We start from the raw sequence: 8506 nt of genomic DNA, 5'->3' as shown, positions 1-8506 counted from the left end.
AAAAAGAAATCAAGTTCTAGAGCCAATCTAGTGTTGATTCTGGTTAAACATCTCTGTATTTCCAAGGGAGGGAACATTGGTGCCAACTTCAGAAAGGCTTGGGACTTTAAAAGCAAATAATTCAGCGAGCATTAAGGCAGTGGCGAGTTTGCACATTAAAATGATCAGGGGCTTTGAAAACTCGCCATGCCCACCTTGCCCCCAGACCAGAGAAAGCAAACCCAGGCCTGGGACCCCCGCCTCAGGATGGCTCCTCAGGAAGGCTGCAACACTGCCAGGGTGAGCTCAGCCTGCAAAGGCTGGGGTGTGACTGGAGCTGCTGGTGACCCTGCAGAAATGACCCTGCAGGATGGGTCGGATTCCTGTTCCCACCTAAGTGGTTGTGGGAAAATTCTGCGGGGGACAGAGGCAGCTCTATGGGCACAAAGGCACTGCGCTGCATTCGCTCAGCCACCTCCCTCCCCCATTGAGCCATTTATTCATCCTTCCTTTCTTCTTCCCTCCCTCCCTCCCATCATCCATCCATCCATCCATCCCGCCACGCGGGAGCTCCTTGCGATGATCATCTAGGCCGCTAGGTGGCGACCTTGCTCTCACCATTCCGCACTCAAACTGAAAAGGGCTGCGCTCCTGACACCAAAGACAGTTAAACCTTTTCTACCTGAAGATCCTGGGCAAAGAAGCTGCTATTTGCAAAGAAAATGTGCTGGAACAAAAGCAAACGCCGTCTCCCTTATTTCTGATCACTTTTGTTTTTAAAGAGGAACTGCTGGAAAAGGGAGAAAGAAAGGGGATAGGAGAAGGGAGAAAAGGGAACGGGAGGAGAAGGATGCTTTTGTCCACTTGTTGAAAAGATCAGAACTTTCATCGAAATGTTTTTCTTCTTCCCTTCATTGGCGTGAGGTACCTGGCTCACTTCTCTCCCAGTGAGGCAGCGTGGCACCTCCCCTTGTTCATTTCTGTGATCAGATTGGCTTGGCAAGAAAGTGTCTGTGACTGTCACCCTCACTGGATGGTGGGGCTCTAGGACATTACTTTCACTGGACACCTGGGGTCCCAGCCACACCTGGTTCCCTCGCAGCGTGCAGATCAACGGGAACCCCACCCTCAGCACCTGTTTTTGCAGTGGAGCTGGAAGGTAAGCATTCACTGGATGGAACCTGTCTACCTCCATCAAACTCCCAGCCCTCCAGAATCACTGCCATTATGTCAAGTGGCATGGAGGGGCAGCAGGGAGAGAAATAAGTTGGCAGAGAAGAAGCTCTTGACAGACGTGGCATTTAAGTCTTGCTATGATGAATTTGACTGCTTTCTCAAAAGTTAAGAGTTTGTAAGCTCAAATTCTAAATGGAAGTTCAAGAAACCCAAGCTTGGGGGGGATACAAAAAAAAAGTAGTAACAAGGATGTTTGAAAGATGATCAACACACAACCCCTGCCGTTTTCCACAAGGGAGGACTATCTGACTATTCCAAACGTTTTTGCTTGGGAAGGTGAAAGCAGGCAATGCCACTTGGAGCACAGGCGAGCTTGGGACACCACGTTCTCCATGGGGGGGGGCCACCGCCCATGAAGGTAGGACACGAAGAGCAGAGGAGACACTGGGAGGGAGGCGAGCTCTCCAGATTGAGCGGGCAGGAAACCTGTGGTCTCACCTGCTGTCACCTCACGCCGACTTTTCTGGTTTGGGGTACTTGTCTGCTCCTCTGGCCTTTCTCCAACATGGATGCCCGGGGAAACCCAGAGATCGATCGTGTTCTAGCCCTGTGGTGAAGATCTGCTGGGGAGAATTCTGTAGGTGGAAAGGACAGAGCTTAAGAGTCCAACCCTGTTTGTTTCCAGAAGCAGGGGTCGGTGACTTGCCTCTGTCACCATGGGTAGCCTGGCTGGGGCTAAAGGCTGAAGATGTGATGTTTAATTGGGAGTTTTTCCACTGCATCCCAGTGACAAAGACCAGCCCAGTAGGACAGTGCACATGGGAAATGGCCTTGGAATTTTTTTTTTTTTTTTTTTTTGCAGAACTGGGGTTTGAACTCTGGACTTCAGCTTGTTTGGCAGGTGCTCTACTGCTCATGCCACACACCCAGCCCTTTTTTACTCTGGGTATTTTGGAGATGGGGCTTGCTTTTTCACCACGATCTGCCCATTTTATGCTTCCTGCCGTGGCTGGGATGACGCCCACTTTTTTCTGTTGAGTCTCATGAATGTTTTGGCTCAGGCTGGTCTAGAACTTTGATCCTTCCGATCTTAGCCTCTCGAGTAGATTGGAATGGCAGGCATGTAGGACCATACCCTGCTATTGGTAAAGATGGGGTCTCTCAAACTATTTCATGGAGATGACCTTGAATGGCAATCTTCCTGATCTCAGCCTCTCAAGTAGCTAAGATTACAGGTGTGAACCCTAGAGCCTGGCTGCCGTGGAACTTCTTATGACCCAGTCTCCAGAGAGTCCTCTGTGGACCACTGACAGAACTTACTTCCTGACTGGAAAACTAGGAGAATGGTGAACTTTCAAGAATATTCTGGTCATATCTGTTTAATAAAAGACCTTTCAACGTTGCGCCTGACTTAGAGGATGAAAATGTGGCATTTAGTTTCAACATTGCTTCAGTCTCACAAGCCACTCTACCTCTGCTTCTGACACCCTCCTCATTTTCCAGGCCCAGTTCTATATCACGCCCCCCAACAAGGGGGCCACAAAGCCCCCTCCATTAACTCAGGAAGGCAGGACTGTCTTCATCTTTCAAAATCAATCTCTCTCTCTCCCTTTCTTTTCTTTCTTTCTCTCTCTCTCTCTTTTGGTTTTTCTCTCCCTCCCCCTCTTCCTTCTCTCATTAAAAATTGTATTTTCTCCCCAAACAATCTGTGTCTTTCTCCCTCACATGTGTTATTATCATCTACAATCTTTGCTGTTCTGACAGATAAAAAACACAAATGCTCTTTTTCTCTGTCACTAATTGTTTATGGCCATTTTCTTTCTTAAGACACCATAAGCCTTTCTTGCTTTCTTTCTGGGCTTACCTGTGTGTGTCCTTCATCCATTTTTTGTTGGAGTTCTTATTTATCAATAGGAGCACCTTATGTATTAAATAAATTAATTCTTTAAGAGATCTGAGTGTGGTGATACATGCTTATAATCCCAGCTACTCCACAATCTGAGGCAGGAGGATGGAGAGTTTGAGGCCAGCCTGAACTAAATATTGAGACCCTATCTCAAGAAGAGAGAGAGATAAATCATACAATTTTCTTAATTTGTTATTTTAGTAAAATGTTGTTTCTGGATTAAGTTTTTCCTGTGCAATATATTTCAACCTTTATATGGTAAGATTCATCAGTCTTTTTCTTTAAATTTCCTTGGTTTTCTTTCTAACTCAGAAAAATCTTCCTCATTTCTATATTTTAAAAGTTGGAAATGCAGCTCAGTGGTAGAGTGAATGCTTTGTATGGGTGAGGATCTTGGTTTGATCCCTAGCACTGGAAAGTTAAGTTAAAAACATCTTTTTACTGTAATTTTTTTCAAACAGATAATGATTTTATGGTATTTAAATCTTTGATCCATTTGGAATGTATTTGGGTATAAGAAGGAAATTACATCTGAGCACAATGGTACACACTTGTAATCCCAGCACTAGGGAGGCAGTGGCAGGAGGATCCTGAGTTTGAGGACAGTCTGGGCTACATAGTGAGACCCTGTCTCAAAAAAAGTGTAAATTAGAATTTAACATAAAAATTTCTCCATCCACATTTATTAATCTATCTTTTCTCTGCCCATATGAAATGTCACCTTTGTCAAAAACAAATTGCCTTGCAAGAAGAAAACAAATCATGTCTTTGGGTTTTCTGCGCTCTAGTTCTGGCTGGTGGATGCGTGGTCTTGACTGAGGGCTGGTATTCATTGCTTCTCTATCATTCTGAAGATGTTCTTAACTTTCTGCCTTGCATTGCAACTCTTTCCATACAGGCCTGGCTTCTTTATTACACTGAAAGCTCTTTAAGGGCAGGGAAAGTGTCATTCATTTTTGTGAGGTCTGAATCCTCTCCTTGCTGTTGTTTATTACTCAAATTAATAAATTTGAATAAAGTGAGGGCTGGAATCAAAAATCCATAGCAATGTCAAGATCTGTAACAACTCTCACTTTTAGGCTCCCTTCCCACCCCACCCTAGCTGGGAGATCCTGGAATTTTTCTCTTGTCCCCTAAACTTATTCCTGTGTCACTTGCCTGAAGCTCAGTCTTGTTTGCCTTTCCCACCAGAGCTGTCCTTTGCTCACAGGCAAGGTGAATCTGTCACCTCCCCACAATGCATAGGTCAGTCTGGTACAATTGAGGCACATAGAGAAATTCTGAAAATAATATTGAAAAGGACAGTCTCAGAACACCTGTCCCAGCCCCTGGTGTGAAAATCGCATTTTTTGGTGGGGTGAGGAGGGGAGGGAATCTTACTAATGTAGCCCAGACTGGCCTCAAACTCAAAACCCTCCTGCCTCTACCTCCCAGGTGCTGGGATTATAGACGTGTGCCACCACACCTGGCCACTATTCTACTTTCTGTCTCTATGAATTTGACTTCCTTAAGTACCTTCTATGCATGGGATCATATACTATGTATGGGTTTTGTTTTGTTTTTGAGACAGGATCTCACTACGTAGCCCAGGCTGGCCTCACACTCATCTCAGCCTCCTGTCACAGCCTTCCTAGTGCTGGGATTGCAGGTGTGCACCACCACACCTGGCTTGACTTTTATCTGGTTTATTTCACTTAGCATAAGTGCCTGCTTTATCTCATTTAGTGTAATGTCCTCAAGGTTCATCCATGTTGTAGCATGTGACAGAATCTCCTTCCTTTTGAAGGCCAAATAATATTCCATTGCATCAATATACCAAATTTTGTGTATCCACTTGCTCATCTGTGGGTAAAACCTTGGGCACTTACACCTTGTGGCTATTGTGAGTGGTGCCCCAGTGAACATTGGACCCTGCCTTCCATTCCTTTGAGTATGTACCCAGAGGAAGAATGCTGGTTTGTAGGCTAATTCTTCTTCTTTTTTTTTTCTCCCAAAGCAAGAGCTTGCATTTTAATTCTCAGAACTAACAGTACCCTCTTCACTATTGCTGACACAGACTCCATCCTGAGGAGTGCCAGGCACAGGTGTTGCTTCTCGCTGTCTTGCCTAGTGCCCTCCCTTGAAGTTGTCAAGGAGCAGGGGTTCATCAGTGCCCATTATGTGTCATTGCGTGTTAGGATTAAAGTCCTAACACAAGGCCTCGGTTACCGAAGACAATTGTGGGATGACAGCCCTGCCTCAGCGCTTTCATTGTGCATACGGGATGGAATTAACGGGTAAACACATAATTCATGGGAAATGCACGCAGATGTGACTTCGCTCGCCCAGCGCCATGGAAGTCCAGGACTTTGCTTTGATTCTGGGTCAGCTGACTGGAGTTCTAAGCTGTTTTTCTAGAAGAAATCAAATCCATCCTTAGTCATGCACAATTTCCAGCTTGGGTGTCTTTAAGTGAATCAACAACTGAAGAACAGTTTTCAAGTGAGCTGAGTACAGGACACTTGTAGATACTTTTTCCTTCTTTTAATTGGCCTATATTAATTGTACAAAACAATGGTGTTCATTATGACATTTTCATTCATGTGTATAATGTACTTTGAACATACTCACTCCTCATTACCTTCTCTAGTCCTGTGCCCTCCTCCCGCTAGTCCCCTACTTCCTCCCAAAGTTCCCCTCCCATTTTCATGTCGTGTTGGGGGGGGCGGTACTGGGGTTTGAACTCAGGGCCTCACACTTGCTAGGCAGGTGATCTGCCCTCTGAGCCACTCCGACAGCTCCTGTTCTCATGTTTTGTTTTAATCAAGATTTTTTTAAATGACATTTTGTTCTTCTTTATGAATAAATAACAAACACTCCATTGTGTATGAGAAAGTGTGGAAAGCAACAGAGCACTGCCATGTGCCCTGGAGGGGGACAACCGATGGCACTGGGCCTCTGCTTGTGATCTAAGCCCTGTGGCAGGCTGTCCCCAGTCCTTCTGGCTTGTTTGTTCCTTGTTTTCAGGTCCTCAAAGTAGCTCTGTCTCAACAATAGGCCTCCTTCTCAAGATGGCACCTGGCCATAGTGCTCCAAGATATGAGGAGTGACAAAATGGCTTTCTTCTCCAGTGTTGACCTACCATCCAGGAAGAGTCACTTCACACTACCGCTTGAGTCCTGTGAGAACCATGGGCTCATCCTGTGATCAGGACTGCCTGTCTACTGTCACCAGGGCTGCCTGGCTCACCTTTCAGTTGCAGCTTCAGCTCCCTGTCTCCCCCACCCCTTCTCCAGCTGGGGTTGGAGCTGGGGGTTGTTTCTTATTTTCTCTGAAACCTTTCTGTTTCTCTGAGCTTTTTGCCTATCCTGTCAAATCTTTCACGATTTTCTATGCTCTTCCTCTTCCTCTCTTTGGAATATAGTCTGTCCTTTGTTCCCCTTACTCTTCTCCCTCACAGAATTGCCTGGAGGAAGCTTCCAATCTGTTACCTGGAAGTCGGAGTCACCATCCTGTTTTCCTCAGCAGTTGCACCATTCTCCATTCCAACAAGCAGCCTCATCAACACTGGTTATTCTCTGGGATTTGTGTTTGTTAGTTCTCTTTTGTTTGTTTGTTTGTTTGTTTGCTAACACTTATCCAAAAGGGTGTGCAGCAGTCACTCATAGTAGTTTTGAGTTGCCTGTCCCTAGTACCTAGGAACCAGTAATGCTGGCACCTTTCCTGTGCCACGTGGCCATTTGCATATCTCCTTTGGAGAAATGTCTGTTCGTGTATCTTACCCATTTTCCAAACCCAGTTATTTTTTTTATTGCTATTGAGTGATAGGGTCCTTTAAGTAATATCCTTTCCAGATATCAACCTCTGCTCAGTAATTGGCAAATATTTTCTCCCACTTCATGACTTGTCCTTCCACTCTTGTTAGTGTTCTTTGGTGCACAAAGGTTTTAACTTTTTTCCTTTTGTTTAAAAGTTTTCACTTTTGACTGTTATCCAGTTTACCTATTTTTTCCTTTGGTGCCTGTGTTTGGGTGTCTTATCCAAGAACAACCTGACAGTCTCCTCCTCCCCCAATGGGCTCTCTTTCTAAAATATTAGAAATTCCACAGCACCTTCAAGCAAGAAATGCTACTGTATCATTAAAAAGAAATTGAGATGAGTTAAATTGGTAAGTGGCTTTTACTAGGAACTGTTGTGATACAGGGAATGTTTAGATATTCTCTTTGTGCTGTGTCTTGAAGCGTAATCAGATCCTGGGCTGGTCAGTTATGTGGGTTTTTCTGGAAGATGTGAAAGGATGTGTCCTGGCTCTCTAAGTCAGTAGACTGACCCATAAGATCTGTGTGCCATGTTTCCACTCCCAGGTGAACGTCTCCTTTTCAGAACCCTGTGTGAGGCACAGAAGGGTACAGACACGGCCCTACAGACACAAGTAATATGGAAAAAAAATTTTGGACAAGGTCATCTCAGAAAAGATTGTTACTCCTGGAATGGTAAGTAAGGTAAACCTTATCCAAAAGTCACATACACAGCAACAATTAGAATGCAATTATAGTTCAGAAAACAAAGGAGTATTAAGGGAAAATGTAACTGTAATCATAGGATAGGGGAGGCCTGAAATATGCTCTGATGGCAACTTTGTGTTCATTCTACTATCAAAACCATCAAAACCGTCAATGGCAAGTTCCAGAACATCCTGTTTTATCCTGAAGGTATTTATTTTTGTCACTCACAGTATTCAAAGTTTATCTATGTCTATCCTCCATGATTTTTCTAGACCACACTGGCCTCAAACTCATGATCCTCCTGCCTCAGCCTCCTGAGTGCTGGGGTTACAGTAGTGAACCACTATGCCTGGCCCCATCTCTAAATGATTTAAAGAAGTTTCTCTTATGTTTTCCCCAAATTCAAAAGCAATACTTTTCTTTTTTAAGCTCATGTGAAAACATCAAGTTCATGTGAACACAAGAACTTAAAATATAGACACATTCTCAATCATCAAAAACATCTGAAGGGCCAGACTTTGAAAAACCATGAGTCATGATATCAAATGTAGTTTTGACCTTTTTCAAACACAAAGTTTTACTGATCCATAAAACAGAGGATATAATCAAATTTATACCAGTTATACCTAGCAATTCATGTTAGTGGAGAGTTCTGAGCTAATAGCATTGATGGAATAACATTTTAGAATTAGGATGAAAATTATATTAATTTTTTTTCTTTTATGTTGCCAGTTTTAAAAGAAAAACAAGTGTAATGTGTTTTCCTCCTGTAGGTGGCAATAGTAGTATACTCACCATTCCTTTTATTAAAGGGAGATTATTAGAAATAATCTTCATGTAAAATTTATAAAACTTTTATTATGGAAATTTCAAGTGTATACTAAGGTAGAGAGAGTAACATGGTCAGTCTTCTTTTGTTTATCATATTCCCTTCCCCTCCATCTGGATTATTTGAAAACAA

This window comes from Castor canadensis, chromosome 15 (genome assembly GCF_047511655.1).
Source record: "Castor canadensis chromosome 15, mCasCan1.hap1v2, whole genome shotgun sequence".
Lineage (NCBI taxonomy): Eukaryota > Metazoa > Chordata > Mammalia > Rodentia > Castoridae > Castor > Castor canadensis.
The sequence above is the reverse complement of the archived record's forward strand: the minus strand, read 5'-3'. Positions refer to the sequence as shown.